General features: G+C 36.1%; 1 pseudogene across 1 annotated transcript; it reads left to right on the plus strand.

The window, feature by feature from the left end:
* Positions 1 to 9,475: 9,475 nt before the first annotated feature.
* LOC306642459 (triosephosphate isomerase-like) lies at positions 9,476 to 10,667 on the plus strand (annotated as a pseudogene). Its single transcript has one exon. The product of its transcript is annotated as a triosephosphate isomerase-like (transcript).
* Positions 10,668 to 23,771: the final 13,104 nt, after the last annotated feature.

Raw genomic sequence — 23,771 nt, forward strand, 5'->3', positions numbered from 1 at the left:
AAATTAAGATTTGCAATTATTTTTATGCATTTCACAGGAAAAAGAAATTCCCACTCCTAACACCATGTCTGTCTGATCTCAGCACTTTAAATGTAACTGTGTCTATGAACAGAGTAAAAATGGGTGAGTGTCCCCATTTTTATGAACATGTCTTTTTCTCAGTATTCTTTTGCATTGCCTTTTTTTAATTGATCCGTAAGTGTACATGCAGTTTAAATTTATACTGTTCATTAGAGTTGACTGTCATTAGCCACACATGGCTATTAAGCATCTGAAACATGACTAGCTTTGAGTTGAGTTATTTTAAAAGTGTAGCATAAAAACTGAATTTTGAAGACAGTATGAAAGATGTAAAATTAATTAAAATTTAATAATTTTTTTGATTCATTGTATACAAATGGGGTACATCTTTTAATAATTAATAATTTTTATTTTCATTATCTGTTGATAATATCTTGATACTTTGGGTTAAATACAATGTATTATAATTATTTTCATCAGTTTTCTTTTTATCTTTTTAAATATGACTAGTAGAAAATTAAAAATTTCATATGTGGTTTCCATTTGGTTGTACTGTTCTACCCTTAAACCAACTTTTGGTTGATATTTTAAATTTTTGGTTCATTTTTGTGATTTGTCTTTTCACACTCTTTATGATGTGTTTGGATGAGCAGAAGAGATTGCTCTGACTGTAAGAATAGAAACTGTAGAGGCCAAGGAAAGACATGTATGAATCATAAAATATTTCCAGAAAAACTGATGAATTCGATTGCTAAGAAATGAAATGGAAAGAGTCAAGAATGACCTTCTGGTTTGTTATTGTATCACATTTACTGTAATGGGGAGGCTGAAGGAGAAAACGGTTTAGAGGTGGAATCAAAGTGTTCAATTTTTTTTTACCTGCCTTGTTCAATATGTCCAAGTGGAGTTATTAATTGAATGAAGTAATCTGGAGTACTCATATTCTAAATTCCTCTTGAGGAAGATAACGACACCTGTGTCCATTAGCTGTTACGGTGTAAGTAACAACTATAAACACCTATGTGGCAAATACCATTAGTATGTAGTTCTCAGGCATTTGTGGGACTGTTGGGATCTGCTGATCACGGCTAGGCTTGGCTTCTCAGTGCAGGTTGAACTCTGATGCGTTCCATATGTATTTATTGTAGGTTTTACTTGGGAGATGTAGCTAAGGAACTTCTTTGTATAATCATCATGAATGCTTCTGGAAGCACAGCATACTCAGGTAGAAACAGGGATGGCTACCAGCCTCTGTTGGAACTGCCTGCCCATGGTTACTTTTGCCCATTTTACCTTATTCAGAGAAAATCAGTGGTCAATCCCAATGTAAATGGGATTGGACACTGTTATGGTTTAGATGTGAGGTGTTCCCCAAAAGCTCATGTGTGAGACAATGCAAAGAGGTGTAAGAGGTGAAATGATTAGGTTATGAGAGTCTTTCATAATCAGTGCATTAATACCCTGATAGGGAATAACTGAGTGGTGACTATAGGCAGGTAGGATGTGGCTGGAGGAGGTGAGGTAAGCTCATGGCCCACAAATGACAGAGGCAGGAGTCTGGGAAGCAAACCTCAGATCACCAAACTTTCCTTTATTCTGCAGTAAAATCAATACATCAGGCACAGGAGGGCTCGTTTTTTGGGTATGAAGATGGACCCTGGGTTACAGAAGGAGTCTGAGTTTTATAGTTTCGTTGGAGATTGTAGATGTGCCGTTTGGATAGTCAGGGACCTAGTTGTGCAGGTTAAAATTTTAACTCAGGGAGGCAGTTGTAAAATGTTTTAAACTCATTGTCACTGGGAAAAGATCACAACTCAGTGTTCTCTGCTTATCTTCTTTCCTCTGAGACCCATTGTTACCTAGAGCTTCACTTAGAGCTTTTCTCCTTCCAGGACTCATCTGCAATGGAAAAGGGGTAAAGTCCAGGAACTGGCATCTCAGTATTTGCCTCCTTCCTTCAAGATCCATTGGACTTGGAAAGAGATAAATGTTTGCTTTTAGTGGAGATGCTGGGGATGAACCCAGGAAGGGGTGAAAGTTTGCTTTTTCCCTCAGGGCCCGTTTTACTGGGAAAGGATATACTGGGGAAGGTTTAATGTTTGGCTAATTTTCCCTCTCTCCTCCCAAGTCACACTGTCCCTCCATTTTTCTTGGGGAGCTGTCTTATAGTAATATTATTTCCCATAACCCTTCAGGTGGGTCATTAGGGGAGTGCCTTTATTATTATTGGGTGAGTTAAGCTTAGTCTTTCTTTACTTCCTAATCATCAAGTCCTGAGCTACATTCTTCCATACTCTTCTGCCATGATGTTCGGTCTCACCTCAAGCCTTAAGAAATGGAGCAGGACTTATATAGACTGAGACCTCTGAAACTGTGATCCCCAGAATAAACTTTTCCTTCTAAAATTGTTCTTAAAATAAAAATTGGTACCGAGAAGTAGAGTTGTTGCTGTTGGCTATCCTGACCATATATTTCAGAAGCTTTTGGAGCTCTTAGGAATTTGGGGGAGGAATATTGGAAAGTTTAGTGGTAAAAGTTGGAAAAGTTCTAGAACGTTGTAAGTGGACCTTAATGGGCAATTCTGGTAGGAGTTCAGAAGACCAGAATGCTGATAGGACTGAAGACAGTAAAGACAGGGCTCAGGGAGGTTTCAGAGAAGGACTCTATTGGAAATTGGACTAGAGGCCATTCCTGTTATATTTTGGCTAAGAAGTTGTCTACATTTTGCTCATGTCCTGAATCTTTGGCTGATTTTAAAAGTGATGGACTTCTTAATCTGGCAGAAGAAATTTCTAGGCAGCGTAGTATTCAGGTGGTGATGTGAATATTGCTGACTGGCTTTTAACCAAGTTTATTGTGATAATCAGGAGCAAAGCAGAATGATCTGAAAAACTTGCAGTTTGACCAGAAATCTGTGAGTAAAACTGGAGCTGAGGAGGTTGCAGTTGTTAAAGATATTACAGTCACTAAAGAAATGTTAAAGACTTTGCACAGAGATGGTAGGAAGGAAGGCTTGATGGCATCTCAGGAATTGTCAAGACCACCCCATCTCAGGCTTAGGGTGTAAAAGTAAAAATTATTTTGAACCGAGACCAGGGGTGCAAAATAGGGTCTAGGAAGTTTTTCAACATGCTCAGCCACCCAGGCACTCAGCTTGCTGAAGCCAGGGTCCCTGGAGGCTTGGTTACTGCTTGAGATGGCAGCAGACCTTGGCGTCAACCACATGGTGCTGGTTCTGCAGGTTTGTGGGATGCTGGAATTAAGGGGTCATGGAAGGTTCCACCAAGATGTCAAGGGAAGACCTGTCCAACCAGACAAAGTATAGCAGGGCCATAGTCCCTGCAGGCAGCCTCTGAGAGGCAATGCATGGAGATTTGAGGAGGAAGCCAAAGCTGCTGTGGAGATACTCCAACATTAAAAAATGTCAGTAACTTGGGACATCTACTGATGAACGCTACAGGAATTAAGCAGAGACAAGCCAATGGTGAGGTCACGTGGGCTGCAGCTAGCAAAGTCCTAGGAGTGGAGCTACACAAGCCCTGTGGAGAGAACATCAGGATGCCATGTGTTCCAGATGCTAAATATGGAGCTTCAGGATTCATGTGCCTAGATGGATTTTAGTTTTCCTTTGGTCTCATCCCTTCTTTCTATGTCCCTGTTTCTTCATATGAAAATGTTTACTCTACATTTATAGTTTGGATATGTACAAGTTGCTTTAGATTTTCACAGGGACTCGCACTGAGAGTTTGCCTTGAGTCTTGGAAGAGGCTTGGGACTTGGACTTCTGGGCAGCACTTAAACTGTTAAGACTATGGGGACTCAGAAATAGACTAAGTGTATTTTGCATTGTGAAATGAGCATAAACTTTTGGGGGCCAGGGGTGAAATGTTATGGTTTAGATGTGAGGTGCCCCCATCAAAAGCCCACATGTGAGACAATGCAAGAAGTTATAGAGATGAAATGATTGGGTTATGAGAGTTTTCCATAATCAGTGCATTAATATCCTGATGGGGATTAACTGAGTGGTGACTATAGGCAGGTAGGGTGTGGCTGTTGGAGGCTGGTTATTGGTGGCATGCTTTCGGGGTATATTTTGGGTGAGCTGAGCTTAATCTCTCTCTGCTTCTTGATCGTCATGTTCTGAGCTGCTCTATCCTCCACCACACTCTTCTGCTATGATGTTCTTTCTCACTTCAAGCCCCAAGGAAGGGAGCAGGCCTTCTATCAACTGAGATTTCTGAAACTGTGAGCCTCCAAATAAACTTTTCCTTCTAAAATTGTTCTTGTCAGGTCTTTTGGTCACAACAGTGAAAAAGTTGACTAAAACAGAAATTGACTAAAAAACTCCACAAAAAGTTGACTAAAACAGAAATTGAACTCCACAGACTTTAGTAACTGATATTTCCTATAGTTTGGATCTTAAATATCCCACAAAGGCCCAAGTAATAGGCTTTGGTTGACGGTTTGGTATTACTGGGAAGGGATGGAAACTTTAAGAGATGGGGCCCAATGGGAGGCTATCCAGTCACTGGGGGCATGTCCTCAAAGGGAATTATGGGACCCTGGTCTCTTCTTTTTCACTTCATGGCCACCATGAAGTAAGTGTTGCTCTACCACATGCTCACTACCATGATGTGCTACCTTGTCACAGGCCCCAAAACATGAAGTAAGTGTTGCTCTACCACATGCTCACTACCATGATGTGCCACCTTGTCACAGGCCCCAAAACAATGGGGTCAACTAATTGTGAAATTAAACCTCCAAAATTGTAAGCCAAAAATACCCTCTTTCTTTATAAGTTTATTTATTTCAGTTGTTTGTTACAGTAGTGGAAAACTGACTGAGGCAACATCAAAAAGGGCAATGGTAAAAGGGATGAAGGTATAAGGTATGAAGTGGGATGATAAAAAGAATTGTAAATAATGGTCCAGTTTGTCACAATTCTTAACATTGTAAGATAAAAATAAGGGTTTTAAAATGTTTTGTTTAAGAGCATTCACAGGAATTACTACATATTTTTAGCAACTATTGTGGTCTGACCATGTATTAGAATGACTCTAGATGTGAAGAAAAACTATACTGAGACTATTTTAATAATCAATACATGCAGACAAATGAGCTAATAAGATGACTGATACTTTGGGGCTGTCCTTTTATTACCAATGTCTTAAGAGCTTGACTGAAGGGATAATCAGAATGACTCTGGGAACCTGCATGGCAGACTGTAGTAAACACAGTTTTGTGGCCAGTCATGGTAGTACATACCTGCATTTCCAGTGACACAGGAGGCTGAGGCAGGAGTACCAAGAGTTTGAGGCCTACCTCAACAATTCAGCAATATCCTAAGCAACTTAGAACATGTCTCCAAAAATAAAATGGACTTGATATGTAGCTCAGTGGTAAAGCACCACTGAGTTCAATCCCCAGTATTAAATAAATAAAAATAAAATAGACACAGTTTTGTAATCAGAATGACTTTGATTTGATTTTCTAGAGTGTTGTTATTTTTTCTGAACTTTTTCAAGTTTCTTATTTTCATGAGCTTAATATTCCTCATTTATGAATTAAAGATGGAAATATGTGATTTACAGGGTGATTATACATTTAAAAATGAAGCAATGTGTAAATGCTTTGAATATTTGTTAATTTTGTTGTATTTTTCCTCTCTCCCTACTCCCTGTAAATGCTTTTTTTTCCCCTGTAACACTTTATTGTATTTATTTGTTTACATCTTTCTCTTTATCTCTTTCAGACCCCTTGACCATGGGTAGATGATATTTGTAATATGTAGTACAGTACTTGATATATAGTAGGCATTTAAGAAAATTTTCTTCAACAAATTGAATGAATGCTTTGCATTCTATTTCAGGAGTGGAAAACAAAGATGGACATATTTTGAGGCTGTGAAACTTCTCCTGAATGACTGTATCATTAATTATCTTTCCATATAGTAGAATGCCTTATAAAGTGCCTGACACATAATGAGCTTGTCTGTTCTTAACTTTCCCTCTACATGAAGATTTTTAGACAGAACAAGAACATATGACATTGAACTACTCTGCCACCAGATATCACCATCCTAGAACATCCTTAGTTAACAGATATTTTAATCCACCTAAAAGTTCCCTTTCATAAAGCTAATTCTGCAGTAAAAAAAAATCCAGTAAGTGCTTCAGTTGTTATAATGACCAAAGAAGTTGTGTTGCTCTGGTGAATTCTCAGAAGGGTAACTGATAAATGACAATAACAGACAATTTCATAAAAGCCATTACAAAATTGTTCTCAATAGTGAATTTAACCTACAAAGTATTTTTTCACAAATCAATCAAGACTGTTATCCTAACTCACTAAGTAATTCATTAGTCATGATATGATGCAGCTAGTCATAAAGTTCTGATGTTCTTTATGGTGCTAATTTAATGATAAAGATAAATTCTTATAATAAAAATAAATGTGCACTTAACAAAAATTAAGAAATTTCGTGCTGCTAATGATACCATCAATGATGTGAAAAGACAACCCATAGAATGGGAGAAAATATTTGCAAAACACCTGTCTAATAAGGGTATTATATCTCAAATACACAAAAAGTCATAGAAAGAACAATAATTAAAAAGACAACCCAATTCAAAATGAATATATGAATAGACATTTTTCCAAGAAGATATAAGAATAACTAATAAATACAAAGAAAGATACTGAACATTACTGGCCATGAAGAAAATGTAAGTCAAATCCACAATAAGATACCATACCTACAAGCATGACTATAATAAAAAAGACATTAAATAAAATGCATTGAGAATTTGGAGTTATGGAAACTCCTGTTCCTTGCTAGTGGGTATGTCAAAATGTTGCAGAAACTTCAAAAAACCAGTTGGCAGTCTTTCAAAATTTTAAATATAGAGTTACCATATGACCCAACAATTACACTCCTAGCTATATGCCAAAGGTGAATACAAACATTTTCACACAACATTTTCTAAAGGCTTGTAGTAGTATGGGTTATAATAACCAAAAATTGAAAATAACTCAAATGCCCATCAACTGATGAATGAATAAATAACACATCACAAATCCATTCAATGGAATATTATTCAGCAATAACAAGGAAGAAAGAGCTGATACATTCTATGGCATGCATGACCCTGAAAAGATTGGACTGAGTGAATAATGTCAGTGACAAAAGACCTTAAATATGAATCCATTTATGTGCAGTATCTGGAATAGGCAACTTTACAGAGACAGGAAATTCTCTACTTTTTGCCTGGAGGGAAGAAGCAGGAAAATGAGGAGTGATTGTCCTACCCTTTGGATCTTGAATGTCTCCAAAAGGATGTGTATTAAAGGCATGGTCACTAATGCACAAAATCATCAAAAACAATAAGTCGCTATTGTCTTAAGCCAGCAAGCCTGAACCATTTTTAACCCACTGATGAGGTAACAGGTATGTTCTCTCACTGGTAAATGTTAAACTCTGTATTTTCTTACCTCTGTGTCTATAGTGATTTGTCCTGACCCCCAGTCCCTTATGCCTTCCCTCCATTCCTGAAACTTGTACTTTGTGAATTCATAAATTCACTTGTGAATTTACCACTTATTCTGCTTAATATAATTTCCTCTAGAATTTTTAATACCTGGTTCCTTGTTAATCCCTTGTTAATCTCAGTTCAGTTGTCACTTACCACAAAGAGGCCTGCCTTATCAGTCCTCATGTAAAATCCCCCTCTCACCAATTCACTTTCTGTTGTAGTTTCCTGCTGTATTTTCGTCATAACAATTAGTACTATATGTAATAACTTGTTTCTTACTTGCCTTTGGCTCATCTAAGATTCATGTGAACAGAGACATTGTCTGGTACAATACTGTAGGGTCAACTTCTATATCACTAAGTGACTTTCACTTATTGACTAAATGAAAAGTAGATCCATGAATGGATATATAGAGAATTTTTATAACTGCTACATTCTGTGATATACACTCAATAAATTCTAAATATAATAGATGCTCAGTGATGCCCATGTTATCTATTATGTTTGCTGTTTCAAAGGTAAAGGACCTGAAGTTGGGAGAGATGAAGATACTGTCTATGGTGAAATAACAGACTAAAATGAGAATCTAGATCTTTCATACACTGAAGGACATTAACTACATCTATGTGCTCAACATTTAAAGTAGAATATTGAAAGATATGTGCAGCTATACTCATTCCTGGGTTTCAATACATGGTTTATAAATACTGTGTTCTTTCAAGATGCTCCCTTTCTCAGAACCTTCAGTCCATACTGTTAAATATCGGCTATCTGTAATGTCAGCAGAGGTTGGTTCATATTAACTGACCTGCATTTGATGTATAAAAGATCCCATAAGCTGTGGAACACAGCCGGATTAAAAAAATATCAAAGGGGATCCTAAAATCTGTTTGGAAATATAAAAGGCCTAGGATACCTGAAATGAATTTGAAAAACAAAGAATAAAGCACAGGACTTATATACTATGAGATTTCAAAATTTATTATGAAGTTAAAGTATCAGGATAATGTGATATTAATCTAAAGACAAATATAGAACAATGGAATCAACTAGAGAAGCCAGAGGTAAACCCACACGCATATGAACAAATGATTTTTTTATGAAGATGCTAAAGTAATTCAGTGGGAAAGGATAGTCTTTTCAACAAGTGGTGCTGGTTATCCATAAGTAAAAATATGAGTCTAGACACATATCATACCATACATAACACTTAATTCAAAATGGATCACAAATCCAAATGTAAGATCTCATAGTATAATGTGTCTAGAATAAAATATTATTATGGTTTGGATCTGAGGTGTTCCCCCAAAGCTCTTATGTCAGTGTAGGAACGTTTGGAGGAGAGATGATGAGATTATGAGAGCTGTGATCTAATCAGTCGATCCCAGTTTGAGTGGACTAATTGCATGGTGACTGTAGGCAGGTGGGGTGTGGTTGCAGGAGGTGGTCACTGGGGGCATGCACAGGAAGTGTCTATCTTCCATGCAGCCCCTTCTCCTTCCTGTCTCTGTTTCCTGGAAACCATGAAGTGAGCAGCTTTCCTCCACCACCACCCTCCTCTCAGGGTGTTCGTTCTGCTTCACCTTGGGCCCAGAGTGATGGAGATGGTCAGCCATGGACTGAACCTCTGAAACTGTGTGAGCCCAAATTAAATTTTCATCCTTCTTCTTGTGTATTTTGATGACAGCAACTAAAAGCTGACCAATACAAATACAGAAGAAAATATTTGTGACCTTGGCCTAGGCAAAAATTTCATAGATATGTCATTAAACATCTATGTTAGAAAAAATGTGAAGTGGGACTATATAAATTTGCCTTTGACAGGCACCTACAGACTGAGAAGGACTTGTAAACATTTCTGATAAAGGACTTACATTCAAAACATGTAAAAAGGCTGATCCTGACCTTCAGTGCTAGCACCAACACCAAGGCACCCTTCAGGAAGTTCTTTGTGGGGGGCAACTGGAAGATGAATGGGCGGAAGAAGTGTCTGGGGGAGCTCATCTGTACCCTGAATGTGGCCAAGGTGCCGGCAACACCAAGGTGATTTGTGCACCCCCCAACTGCCTATATCGACTTTGCCAGGCAGAAGCTAGATCCCAAGATTGCTGTGTCTGCGCAGAACTGCTCAAAGTGACTAATGGCGCCTTCGCTGGGGAGATCAACCCTGGCATGATCAAAGACTGTGGAGCCACATGAGTAGTCCTGGGGCACTCGGAGAGGAGGCAGGCTTTGGGGAGTCAGATGAGCTGATTGGGCAGAAAGTGGCCCAATGCCCCAGCAGAGGGACTTGGAGTAATCGCCTGCATTGGAGAGAAGCTAGATGAGAGAGAAGCTGTCTTCACAGAGAAGGTTGTTTTCTAGCAAACCAAGGTCATCGCAGATAACATGAAGGACTGGAACAAGGTCATCCTGGCCTATGAGCCTGTGTGGGCCATGGGTACTGGGAAGACTGCAACACCCCAACAGGCCCAGGAGGTATATGAGAAACTTGGGAGATGGCTCAAGTCCAACATTTCTGATGCAGTGGCTCAGAGCACTCGCGTCATTTATGGAGGTTCTGTGACTGGAGCCACTTGCAAAGAGCTAGCAAGTCAGCCTGGTGTGGATGGCTTCCTCATGGGTGGTGCTTCCCTCAAGCCCGAGTTTGTAGACATCATCAATGCCAAACAATAAGCGCCATCCATCTATTCTTCCTGCTAAGCCAGGGATTGGTAGTGCAGAAGCCAAGTAACTGCCCCCACCCTTCACACGCTTCTGATGTTGTCATCTGCCTCCTCTCATGGCCTAACCCACACTGGACCTTCCTTTACTGTTTACACCTTCCCCCTGTGATGGCTGGGACCAGGCCAATCCACCACTTACTGTAATGGTTAAAACTAAACATGTCACCCAGGTGGCTTCTCAACTGAGAAGTGGAAGGAATGGAGCTTGCTCCCTGGGTCCCCTCAGGCCCCAGTGAGGGCAGAAGAGAGAAACCATGTTCCTCTCCCTTCTCACACTGAGGCCAAGATCCTTCCCACAGAGGGCAGGAATGTTCCCTGTCCTGTGCTGCCAACGCCTGTGTATGTTGTGTAGGTAAGCTATCCACACATGTAAGGGAAATAAAACACCTGGCACATCAAAAACAAAATATGCAAAGAACTCATAGGCTGAATAAGAAAATTTACTTTCCAATAAGAAAATGGGCAGAGAGCTGAAATAAGAACAAGATACGCAAGATCATTAGTCATTTGAGAGGAAAGACATTATCACACACTGATTAGAATGGCTAAAATCAAAGGAGAATATCTGGAGTTGGCAATAATGTGGAGAAAAAGCGATTATTCTACACTACTGATGGGGAATTTACACTAGTAACAGGTGAGAAACAAGTTGGTAACTTTTTAAGAAGTTAAATAATCAGCATATGACTAGCAATACTCTTTTAAATACCTTTATTTGTTTTTTTTCCTAATAAAAAACTTATTAAAACTAATTGCCATAAACTTAGTGGCTTAAAGCTATGGAAATTTAAGGAGATAGATGTCCAACGTCAAAAATCAGCCAGGCAACATTCCCTCTGAAGGAGCTGGGAGTGGGGGTTCCTTCCTTGTTTCTTCCAGATTCCTGTGGAGCATAAACACCAATTATTGCCTCTTTCTTCACTTGACATTCTTTTTTTGTCTGTATCTTTTCCTCTTCTGTCTCTGATAATACTACTAGATATTAGATTTAGCCCCATCCTGATCATCTAAGATGATCTCACTTCAAGATTTTGAATATGCCATTATTTACTATCCCCAAATGGAGCCGATCAATATGCCCATTCACCTGTAACTAGATCAGTAAAACGTGGTACAACCATACAATGTACTCACATTAAGAAACAATGACAAAAATATCTACAATGGAAAGGAAAATACTGAATTAAAGCATTTTTTTAGATTAGAAAAAAGAAGGAACAAACTACTGATAACACATAAAGCCATAAAATCTCAAGTCACTGTGCTAAATGAACCCAAACAGTAACTTTGCATGTTTTATGATTTCATTTGATGAAATTTCTAAAAGAAGTCAAAATGTAGAGACAGAAACATGCCAATGGTTTTCCTAGAGCTAGTGACAGAAGCAGAAACTATCTGCAAAATGGCACAAAAGTACTTCTTGGGGAAATGGAAGGATGGTAAAATGGATTGTGATAGTTACACGACTCATATATTTACTAATACTCACACAACTGTCCTCTTATAATGGGTGGATTTCATGATTTGTAATTTCTGAAACTGTTACAATGAACCAAGAATTTGGTGTGAGCTACTACACCAGAAACCATTCTCTTTTATAGCTATGGCTCAGAGGTCTTGTGTTAAGGTCAAACAAAACAAATATTTTGCTGAGTCTTGGGAGAGTTTATTGTACACAAACCATCTTACCCTATGAGTCAGTGATATATCGTTTCATATGTTGAACTCTTATTTCCACCACAATGTAACACTAACCACATATATAACCACATTGGCTTCCTATCTTTGTTTAGCACGTTTATTTTCAAAATCATTGCACAAATACAACACTCACATCATTTCTCTTTAGATATAATACATGACAGTCAAATATAGCCCTTCTTGACCTCAGAGTCCTACTTTGTTCTGTCCTTCCCCAAGATCATAAATCCAGTGTCATATAGCTAGACTAACCTTTATATTTTTACATTCACATTTAGTAAGCTATAAGCATTTTATTTTAGTGTGTTTGTCTTGTAACAAATGGTGTCACATTTATCTATGCTTTTGTAACTTTTGACCTCTATTCATGATTATACATATTTCTTTTAAATTGCAGTGTATAGTTAATCTCTTTTAACTGATGGGTGCAACTCAGCATCACATTATGTTTCTTAATCCAATTTTTTACTAACATTTTCATGATTCTAATATTGTTGTTACAAAATATGCTGCAATATCTACCATGCAAGGGGCAACTGTTACTCCAAGAAACATCAAGAAATGAAACTAATGGGTAGCATAATTTGTCCACTTTTGACTTTTTTAGATCTGATCAAACAATTTTCCAAAATATGTGTGTGTTAGGATAGGCTAAGCTATAGTGAAGATTATACCAGAGACAAGAGTCAACTAAAATTGTTCTATCTCCTCCACAGAGTAAACAGAAATCAATCTTGACAATTTGGGGTTCTCCCATCCACAATTTAATCCCATAATTCTGCTAATCCTGTAGGTAAAATGCAGTATCTCATTGGTGTTTTTCTTTGTCACTGATTCTGACTGAGTTGAGTTTATTTCTCAGAAACAGGAAGGGGAAAGGATAGGTGAAGATAATATTAAATGATTTCATGATGAGCAGATGAAAATGTTCATTTCAAATGACATTGATTACTCAGTGAAACCATGTCAGACTTCCTGTGTCCTACAGACTCAGAAGCATAGTGACATTTTATTTTCTTTACTCCACGGTAGAAAGAAAGCTCAGCACGTGAAGTCTAGGAAGTAAAATTACTGATCCCATATACATTAGCTCCCCTTCCACAGTTTTCACTTTCTAGTTTCTATTACCAGTCAATCATAGTCCAAAAATATTCATTAGGAAATTCCAGAAATAAACTATCCAAAAGTTTTAAATTGCAAGCCATTCTGAGTAACATGATGAAATCTTGAAGCATTGCACTCCATGCTACACAGTATGTGAATCATCCCTTTGTCTAGTGTATCCACACAGTATATGTTACCTGCCTGTTAGTCACTTTTCAGCTGTCTCAGTTATCAGGTCCACTATCACAGTATCATGTGAAAGACACCACTCTATGTAACTTTCATTACAATATATTGTTGTAATTTGTTATATGAGTTATTGTTGTTAATTTCTTACTGTGCCTAATTTGTAAATAAAACTTAATCACAGGTGTATTCATAAAGAAAAAGAAAAGCAGCATATATATGGGGTTCAGTAAAATCTTTAGTTTTAGACATCCAAAAGGTCTTGATATCCCCCATGGTTAAGGAGTGACTACTGTACTTGTTTTTGCTGACACTATCATCTTTTGAAGTAGGAAATATTACTTGTCCCAAAGATGAAGGGAAAATTCAACACACACCAATTTTACTTGAGAGTCAATTTGAATATCAAAATTCCAACTAAAAAAAAAATCACTTTAACAGACAAAGAAAACTCACATCATAATTAATGATAAATTAATAATCAGACCTCCAGAAAGGTTTTTCACTACCATGAAGCTAAGGCCACTTTAAATTATAGCAACAAATGCCTTTAAGGTTTTAAACCTTCCCAGAAACAAAACACTAACTGGAGTATTTCTTGGCATTTTTGATCAACCCAATCTGCTTCCTGGACTAAATGCTCACTCATTGTGGGTATATTTGGCTACTTAACTACTATGCCATTTGCCAATATCTATAAATACCTGTTCATTAGTCTTCAGATCATTTTGTGCAATTCTACAATATTTCGTCTCTTACTTTTCCAATATGTCATGTAGTGGGAAAATACCATTTTTTCAAATTCATAGAGATGGCAGGAATCATTGCAATATGGAACAATACTATACTTTTGCAGAATATACACATTAAATATTAATTTATAATGATGATTCCCTGAAAAAGATTAGTTGGCCCATCTCCTGGATGATTAATTACAGTAATACCAACTAGTTTTGAGTATGAATGTGGTGTATGCCAAAAGAGAAAAATGAACTTGTGCAGTACATAGCACACTCAAAAGAGAGAAATAAATTTGTGCAATACATAGCACAACCATGTAATTTTGAGATCTCATTGAGATTGGTTAAGAAAGCAACATGAATCCCATTGAAATTTTTACCTTTGATGTTTCTGTTTTTCCATTAAAAAAGATAAGAGCCCCTGACAAACTCTCAAATTCTATAGACAAGTTTATATTACTTTTAATTCCTTGTCCTGAAATTACTTCTAAAGGGTGAATTTAGCCTCTATTTTTTTTTTTTTTTTTTTGCTTTTGTATACTTTTAGGTGATCTTTGTTTCAGGAATATGTTTTCTTTTTCTCTTTTCTCTCTTTTTTTTTTTTTTTTTTTTTAATCAACCTGCTTTATATTTAGAGAAATTTTATGTTTACAGAAAAATTCAGTAGAAACTACAGAAAGTTCTCATATACTGCCTCCCTTCTGCCAGTTTGCCTTTCAGAGTGATTGCACCTTTTCCATTCCCACCAGTAGTGAATGGGAGTTCCTGTTGCTCCACATTTCCACCAGCATTCGATGCCGTCAGTGTTTTAAGGTTTATCCCGTCTAATAGATACGTTTGTGGTATCTCAATGTTGTTTGAAGTCACACTTCCCTAATGATACATGATATCAAACATCTTTTCACATGCTTACTTGCCATCTATAGATCTTCTTTGGTAGTGTGTCTGTTCAGATCTTTAGCCTATTTTAAAATCACATTGTTGGTTATCTTTGTGTTGAGTTCCAAGAACTCTATGTAGATTTAAAAAAATTGATCCTTTATTATATATGTGTTTTGGAAGTATTTTCTCTAAGTCTATGTCTTGTCTTCACTCTCCTAATACTGTAGCTCAGAATTTAATTCTCATAATTTAAATTTTAATGAAGTCCTACTTCTCCATTTTTTCTCTATGGAGCTCATGGATCTGTTTGGATCTTTTCCACTCTGGGTATTGTGTCTAGAAAGTCATCAATAAATCCAGGTAGTCTAGATCTTTTTCATGTTTTTTTTTTTTTTTTTTTTTTTTGCTGCAGCTTATATTTTTGTAATTTTACACTTGGGCGTCAGATCCATTTTGTCTTTAATTTTATGAAAGTAAAAGGTCATGCCTGGATTCATTTTTCTGCATGTACATGCCAACTTGTTCTAGCATCATTTGTTGAAAAGATTCTTCTTCCTTCATTGAATTGCCTTTGTTTCTTCATTAAAGTTCAGTTGACTGTGTTTGTGTGGGTCTATTTCTGGGATCTCTATTCTGTTCCACTGATGTGTTTACTTTTTTGCCAATTCTGCACTGTCTTAATTACTCTAGCTTTATAGTACGCTTTATAGTGTCTTGAAAATGGGTAGTATCAGTCCTCCAGCTTTGTCTTCTTAATTAATTGTACTAATTAAGAAGTAATTAAGAAATTGTATTAATTGTGTTAATTACTTGTGTGGGCTACATCTTTTGCCTTTCTGCATAAACATAGAGTCAGTTTTGTTGATGTCTACAACATAATTTAATATGATATTTTTTTGGGGGGGATATTCGCTTTTTGGATACTTTATTTTATACTCTTTATGATTCAGTTGTCTTCTTCCTTTTACTCCTCCTGGCATAGTTAAGGTCCAAACTTCCTTCTCTTTTCCTCTGTCACTTCAGTGAAATGGGAAATACACACACATCCATTCCTGAGATAGACAATTCATTTTGAAGGGACTTGTGTTTTTCATAGTCAGATACTTCTGCTAATGAGTTTTGAAAACTCCTTCTTACCTTGTTCAAGCAGACTATGAGAACTTTTTAGGCAAGCATCATTTGTTCCAAATAGCTGAGGAATTTGTGAACTTGACAGGAGCCAGAAGTAGTTGCTTATCAATATGAGAAGATATTGATGAATTTCCATGAAGATGTTATTTTTCCAGGATATTTCTATCGAAACTTTTCACAAATAGAGATTTCTCTCTGCCTATTTTGTGCCTATATCCCTATAAAGTGCATGATCATAGGCCTCATGAACATAGATAAACACAGTGGTTTTAAGTGCCCACAGGCATTTCTGACACCACAGGATGCTTTTTCCAAAAAAGCACCTACTTGCCTGTTTAATGAGATGTAGGTTAAGCTGTAGCCAGTAAAATAGTCACTAGAAAGGTATTTAAAATTGGAAATATAGTACTTTATATTGAGCCTGATACCAGGGACACATTTACAACATAGCATGAAGCAACATTCACAAATCACACTCTGTGTAAGGTGGCAAAATCAAGCAAGTCCTTTAAAAACAAAATTCTTGCTGACTCACTATCTGAGCAACCTCTGTGCAGTTGTGTGTGCATATTATTCAACTCCCAGTTCCTGAAGACAGAGACCTTATCTTTCCTGTCCACCATATATGAATGAATGAATGAATGAAAGAATAAACAAACTCATGCGTTTTAGTCAACAAGTGCTTATTGGAAAAGTGATGGTCTTTGTTATTCCATGAGTCTCTTCAAGATGCAGATTCTGCTGTTCTACCCCCACCCCCATACCCTGTAGTTCCAGCTCCTAGCACAGTGCCTGGAACACATCAGTCAATACATCTTTTAAATATGATCAAATAAATAAATGGAAGTGTCTTAATCAATTCAGATGGCTATAACAGAATACCACAGACTACATGACTTAGAAATAATAGGAATTTATTTCACGGAATTCTAGAGGTTAAGAAGTCCAAGCTCCAGGCACCAGGGGATTGGGTATCTAGTAAGGGCCCTCTTTTTCTGGTTTCTTGACAGCTGTCTTTTCCACTGTGACATTAAGTGGTGGAATGGGAGAGGGAGCTCTCTGGGGGTCTCTTTTACAGAGGCCTTTCATGTAATCTTTACCCTGAGGACCTAATGACCTCCCAAAGGCCTTACTTTCTATATCACACTGAATTAGGTTTTATCACATGGATTTTGGAGTACACAAACATTCAGTCTATAGCATGAGAGTATCTCTCAAAGGGAAATTCATTTATCTCTGATCACTTAAAAATAATTAGCAGCTAAAAAATGAAATCCTAAAGAAGGGCTGGGGTGTAGTTCTGATACAGTGAGGCCCTGGTTTTAATTCCCAGCAACAAATGCATACATACATACACACTTATGGCAAAAAAAAGATACGTGCTCCTAAAAAAGTCACATGTGTTTTGCATGTGTATTTCTCTTGCTTACCTCTAAGTGTAGATGAAATGTTGAAAAATTGCTCTTCAAGGGGGAACTCTGGAGGGATTTAAACCATTGGCCAGGTGGGTGCTTATACACCAAAGCAAAAAGGAAAAAAAAAAAAATAAAGAAAGAAAAGAAAATAGAACCAAAATAAGCTTTGAGGACATTTGAAGAAATTCATTTTAAGGTTTAAGGCACAATATTGCCAAGAACCTGTTACTTGATATGAGTCCTATTTTAATTTTCAGTGGACAACACCCTTTCAAAGATTCAGTGCACTAAAGGCAGTTCCTTTGTACCTTCATTGCCAGATAAAATCAGAACTGAGCATTTTCTGGAGAGCTGGAGGGAACAATGAGACACTGAGTATGTCTTTTAACCAGTTGGTGCCTTCTTTGGGGTTATCTGCATGTGTCTCTTACCATCTTTAGTACTTTCTATAATTGTCCAAATATTAATTTTTCTCTTATCATTCCTCTGGGTATTATATTATTGGCAGTATCATTATATTGAAGTATCGATTTCTCTATCCAGAGACATAATGTATATTAACTTTAAAATCTGGTTCTTACGTAGTAGTATAGAAAATGTTGAATACATTTTTCAATTTTTCTGTACTAGTGAATATTATTTTTCATTATCACTTATTGAATTCATTCACTTAGATTTTTCAATATGGACACATTGCATAATGTTATTTGTTTTTAATTCTTTCAAATTAATAACCTGTCAAAACATGATATATTACCAAATTATACAGATTATTCTTTTCCTACTTATAGAAATGCACTATTCTAATTAAAATTAGATATCTTAATATCTGCAAATAATATGTTTGTTTCTAATTTTGAATAGATTCCTTGAAAACAATAAACTACATGTTTAACTGTTTTTACTTATTTTCCTTTGTTTAGGTATCAGTTTCTATTTTCCCTAAGCATCAAGTTTTAGAATTCCAATACAAAGGAAATTCTATCTATAGAATTTGCTGATTTGAAGATAAGTACATATAAGGTTTCAATATTTAATCCAGTTAAATCTGTTCATGTTATGCCTGATGATGTTCCCTTATATTTCTTCAATCCTCTCTTTCCTTTAAATTTCCCATGTTTCCCACTCGAAATTCCTCCTGAACTTAGAATTTCAACTATAATAGGTATTTTTTCTTGAGAAATCTATCAATTTCTTTTGTATTAAATGTGTTTATTTAACCAAATTATTTATGTTTTTAATTTATTTTGTTAATACATTCTCCTATGGTTATATCCTCTATGTTATTCTGCACCTTAAGGGTGTATCTAAACCCTATGATAGACTATGGCAGTATTGGCAGCAAGCCCTCCAGCATTTCAAATCCTTCTCTAGCAAGAACTTACCTATGAAAAACTGCAATGCTTGAGCTAAATCTCTGAAATAGTAGATAATCATTTCAAAGCCCAAGTGGCTTAGCACTCCCCAGAAACAGTGATGAAACTCTTCAGCTGTAGAAACCAGAGGCAAATCTCTTGACCTTTCCAAGTCTAGTCTCTGTCATTTCTTTATAAGAAGGTTTGAAAGTAGAAGGCAACTTTTATTCTTTATATGTAAAGTTCATTGAAACTAAAAGTAATTTTTCTCAATGTGAAGGTATTATTCAATATTTAAGTTCTATATTGGTAATGTATTATGCTACCAATACATTGTCTTTCAATGTAGTGGTTTGATTGTGTGAGTTTAAGGTCGGATCTGCATGTTGAATGAATTTTAAAAAATAGCATTATGCATTGTATCCATACTGAAAATTGCCCTCAGGCAATAAAATATAGAGAATTTCAATAGAAATAAAATAAAAATATAGAATTTCAATAGCACTCTAGGATCTCTTCAGAGCACACCCAAGGGTTGTGACTGGTGGCTTAAATAATACTTGTGTGACTGCTGCACCAAGTGTGGTCCTCAGCATATCAGCATCAGCATCTTGGTAGCTTTTGAGAAGTGTAGACTCTCAGTCCCACACCAGCCCTGATGAATTAGAATCCACTTTTTACCAAGATCTTTAAGTTATTTGTATGCACTTTAAATTTTGAGAAGCATTGATTGACTAACTTTCCAAATTAAAAGACAAAAGATCAGGTAAACCAAATGGTAGATTTTGTGTAGAGTTAAATAGGGCAGTTAAACATAATGAAAGCCACGGGTTTTAGTGATATTGTGTCAATTTACATAGTTAGACTCACATATAAGAGGAAATAGGAAAGTTTGATCTTACATAGGAAGCATTCTCAGAAATAAGTACAATTTAAAAAGGCATTATTGATCTGCCTGATTTTAGGACATATAGATGAAAAAGGAAAAAGAACCTAGCAAGTTCTGTGAAAGTGCTCAATGGTAGGTATTTCTTTCATTTCGAGAACATCTTGATGATTTGACTATAAAATAATAAATTTTCATCAAAGTTTTTGGCTTCCAATTGTTATAGCCTCAGTTTCATTACTCTCTTCCAGAACTCTCCAAAGGACATGGAATTGACATATCTACTACTGCATGTGTCATAAACAGGGAAAAAATGGGGGCTGTTGTCCATGACATCGTAGGTTTCCTGTGGCTCTGGCATATGATCTGTGAGTAGACAGGGTGCCCACTTGATTCAGATGTTACATCATTGAACAATGGATCTCATGTTGGTGCTTTCTGATAGAGCATATAAACTGAAGCATATTTAACATTTTTTGCCAGTGCAGTATTTCCAGAGGTATTTGACAGTTGAACTCAGAAAAGAGAGACATGGATTTTACTTTCAAATTTTCTTACCAGAGGGAAGAATGAGTTCTGCTCCTAGTTACATAATTGCTGGCACATAGTGCACCTGTAACTAAGCAGATAAAGGGCAATCGTTTCTGAATTAAATTCAGTCAACTGTTAACTTTATCACTAACTTCCTTGAGTCTTCTATTTATCCTTCTAGATCCAGCTGGAACATTTTAGAATCAAAGATGACTCCTGATAAAGAAAAGAACTATCTGTATTTTCCTGATCTAATTTTGTATTATCCTCAGAGAATCCTGGCTTATTTCCTGTTTTAGATTTAATTATTTGAACTTTAATGAAACCAGGTAAATCTTGATCCAAATTATGTATAAATTGATATTTTCTTAATATGTTTTTGCCAAAAACAATGATCAGTACAAATTAACTGATCTTTATCAAGGCCACATTTCTTCAGTTCAGATTTAGCTTTAATTTTTGAAAAAAACAAGAAGAAAATAGACATGGTGAAATCTACAGGCCAACTCATTTCACATACAAGCTAAATGATGAAATAATTGTATAAATATTATGACTAGGGCAGATGCTTTGGTAATAAATACAAATTACAACATTCGTCAACAATTTTCTTTCCAGAAGAAACTCTTGAGAGAGGGGAAAAAAACAAAACAAAACACCACTTTATTTATTTTCTAGCAACTTTAAAAGAATGATGATGTCACATACATATTTTCAGAATCTTTAGGGTTCACAATATTTCTCTCATTTCCTCCCTAAAATGGATAGATTTGTTCAGCTGTTCTCTAGGAGTGAAGGATTAGAGAGAATGTGTGTTGGTACCATTTTGTAGTCACTCAAAATCTATTGTTAGGAGTGGCGTTAGACTCTGGTAAAGAAAGAAGTCCTGGTCCTTTTTTTAGTAGCCATTCTACCTAATTTCTTTTTAGACCATTTTCAAGTCTCACTTCTGAAGGTTGTCTTAAACACAAATGTTAAAAATCGCAAGAGCCAATTAAGCTGATTGCCCTTATCTAGCTCAGCATTCTAAGATATGAGTATCAAGATGTCTTTCGGGAAAATGTGTTTGACTGCATGGACATCTGTATAGACAGGGTTAGTCTTGAACTTTACCAGTTGTCTTCTCTTAGCATGAACTTGTCAATTTGTGATGTCAATATTTAATTGGCTTTCTTTCTTTCTTCTTCTTTAAACTCTAACACTAGTTCACCTGGCACCATGAAGAATTGCATCTCAAATGTTTATCTTAAAATTCATCTCTTAATGATTAGAGAGACTTCCTCTCTACTCTAGTATTTCAGGAACAAACTCTTTCCAAGTTTCCCTTTTTACTGTTCTTTTTTTTTTGGCGCCAGCAATTAAACCCAAAGGGGACTTAACCACTGAGCCACATCCCCAGCTTTTTTTTTAAATTATTTTTTAGTTTGAGACAGAGTCTTGCCAAGTTACTTAGAGCCTCAGTGATTTGCTGAGGCTGGTCTTGAACTTGTGATCTTCCTGCCTCAGCCTCTTGAACTGCTGGGATTATAGACATGAGCCACTGAGCCCCACCCCCTTCCACAATTTTTAACAACATTGGAGATAGCCTCACTATCTTTACCATTCTAACTACAGTTCTAAACTTTTGAATTTGTTTTCATGGACACTTCCCTCCACTACTCGGATCATGTTCTGTTCTGGACTTTTTCCAACTCAATCATATTTCATTTATTCAGTACAGATCTATTAAGTCAGAAAAATGAGGGTGACCGTGAAGTATAGTAAACCTCAAGTCTCATTTATATCAAGGTGTATTATGTGTACTAAACTCTATAAATGTGGCATTATTGGATAGTTCTAACACATTTTAAGCTCTCCTTTAATCTGTTTTTATATTAAAAACAGATTTTTTTCTGTCATTTCTACATTAGGTGTCTCAGACTTTATTGCATGGTAACAACAGCTTAAAAGTTGTTGACATCGAAAACGACATTTGCTAAAAACTAGAGGATTATTTCTGTCCTTTCTCTTGTTAATGGTGACATATTTTTCTATTACTTACCAGGAAAAAATGTAAGCATATTTTAACCTAGATTTTTAACCTTTCTTGCCACAGTATTGTCTAATGCTTGCATAAAATGTTAATTTAGGGTTTGTTTTCCATAAAAGATTATTTCTGATGTGGTTGATCACATGAAATGGACTGAAATGGTCCTTGTTATAATGCAGAATTATACATATCCCATAATTCCATAATTTCAAACATATAATCATAGGACTAGGTATGACTGTGCTAATATTACGATTAGGTTAAGAGATAATAATCTGTTTTGTTTCCAAATAGTCTTCCTATTATTGTCTTGTGACATTGCTTTTTTTTTTAATTTAATGATGTGAACCCACCATAATCATTAAGATGTGGGCAAAGTGTATACATATTTATTCTTGTCATATTTGATGGAACATAATTGTTAAGTGAAAACTCAGGCTTTAGAATGGATTTGTATTGCTTTATTTGTCTTTTGCACACTCAGTAAGTATTAGTTGTTTTTGTTATTATTATTTTCATTCAAAAAGCATAAATTCACATGTGTTTTTCCTTCCTACAGGAATTAAGTGGCATGTGCATATTTGGAGATTTCCCTATAGTGGTTTTCCACCAATTTATTTAAAATACATTTGAAATAGAATTAATCTTACATCTGATCCTCTGAAGAATTTTTTGCATCTTTTTTCTTGTATAGTTATGACCCTTCATGTCCTACTCTTTTTATTTTGTTCTTTGAGCTTCCATTCCATCCCGATTGCAGATTTGGGCAAAATGCAGAAAGTATGTCTTTGTATTTTCCCTAGTTCCTAACTAAGCACATAATAAATATTCATTGAATGAAATGTCAATTTTCTATAACAGTAAAACAGTTTGCTCATATTTCCAATTCTGTGGTGATTTAATTAAAACATAATACCCTTCGTGTAGAACTTTCTCTAAGACATTTTGAAAGTTTAAGCAAGCCATACTCTCAGTGTCTGTTTTCCATGTGTAAATACATATCACTTCAAAGAAGACTACTCAATTAGTCAGGTGCAATTTCTACTTAGGGGACCCATGTTACCTTTTCCCAAATAGATATGCTAGTAAATGTTCAGTGATTCTGTCCTTTATTTTACACATATGCAAATCATTCCAAACAAATTTTACTGATGCTGGGCATGGGGAGGCCCATAATTAGATGCCTATCCTTAGGACATTGCCAGTTGTTAAGTGCAACTGATTGCAACATACATCCAGGCACATGCTCTTCCCCTTGAAAGGCACACAAAAGGCAATTGAACACAATATTCAAAGGAGGGAAATAGCCCAAGTGCCCATCTCCATATGAATAAGGAAACAAAGGTAGTATATCCAAATGATGAAATATCATTGGGTCACAAAAAGAAGCAAAGTTCTTACACATGCTGCAATGTGGATGGACCTCAAAAACATTGTGCTGAGTGAAATATGGCAGACACAGATCATATGATTGCATTTACATGAAGACACTACAATCGGCAATTTCTACACATAGAAAAAGTAGAATATGT

Source organism: Sciurus vulgaris (assembly GCF_902686455.1).
Source record: "Sciurus vulgaris genome assembly, chromosome: 12".
In the NCBI taxonomy this organism is placed as follows: Eukaryota; Metazoa; Chordata; class Mammalia; order Rodentia; family Sciuridae; genus Sciurus; species Sciurus vulgaris.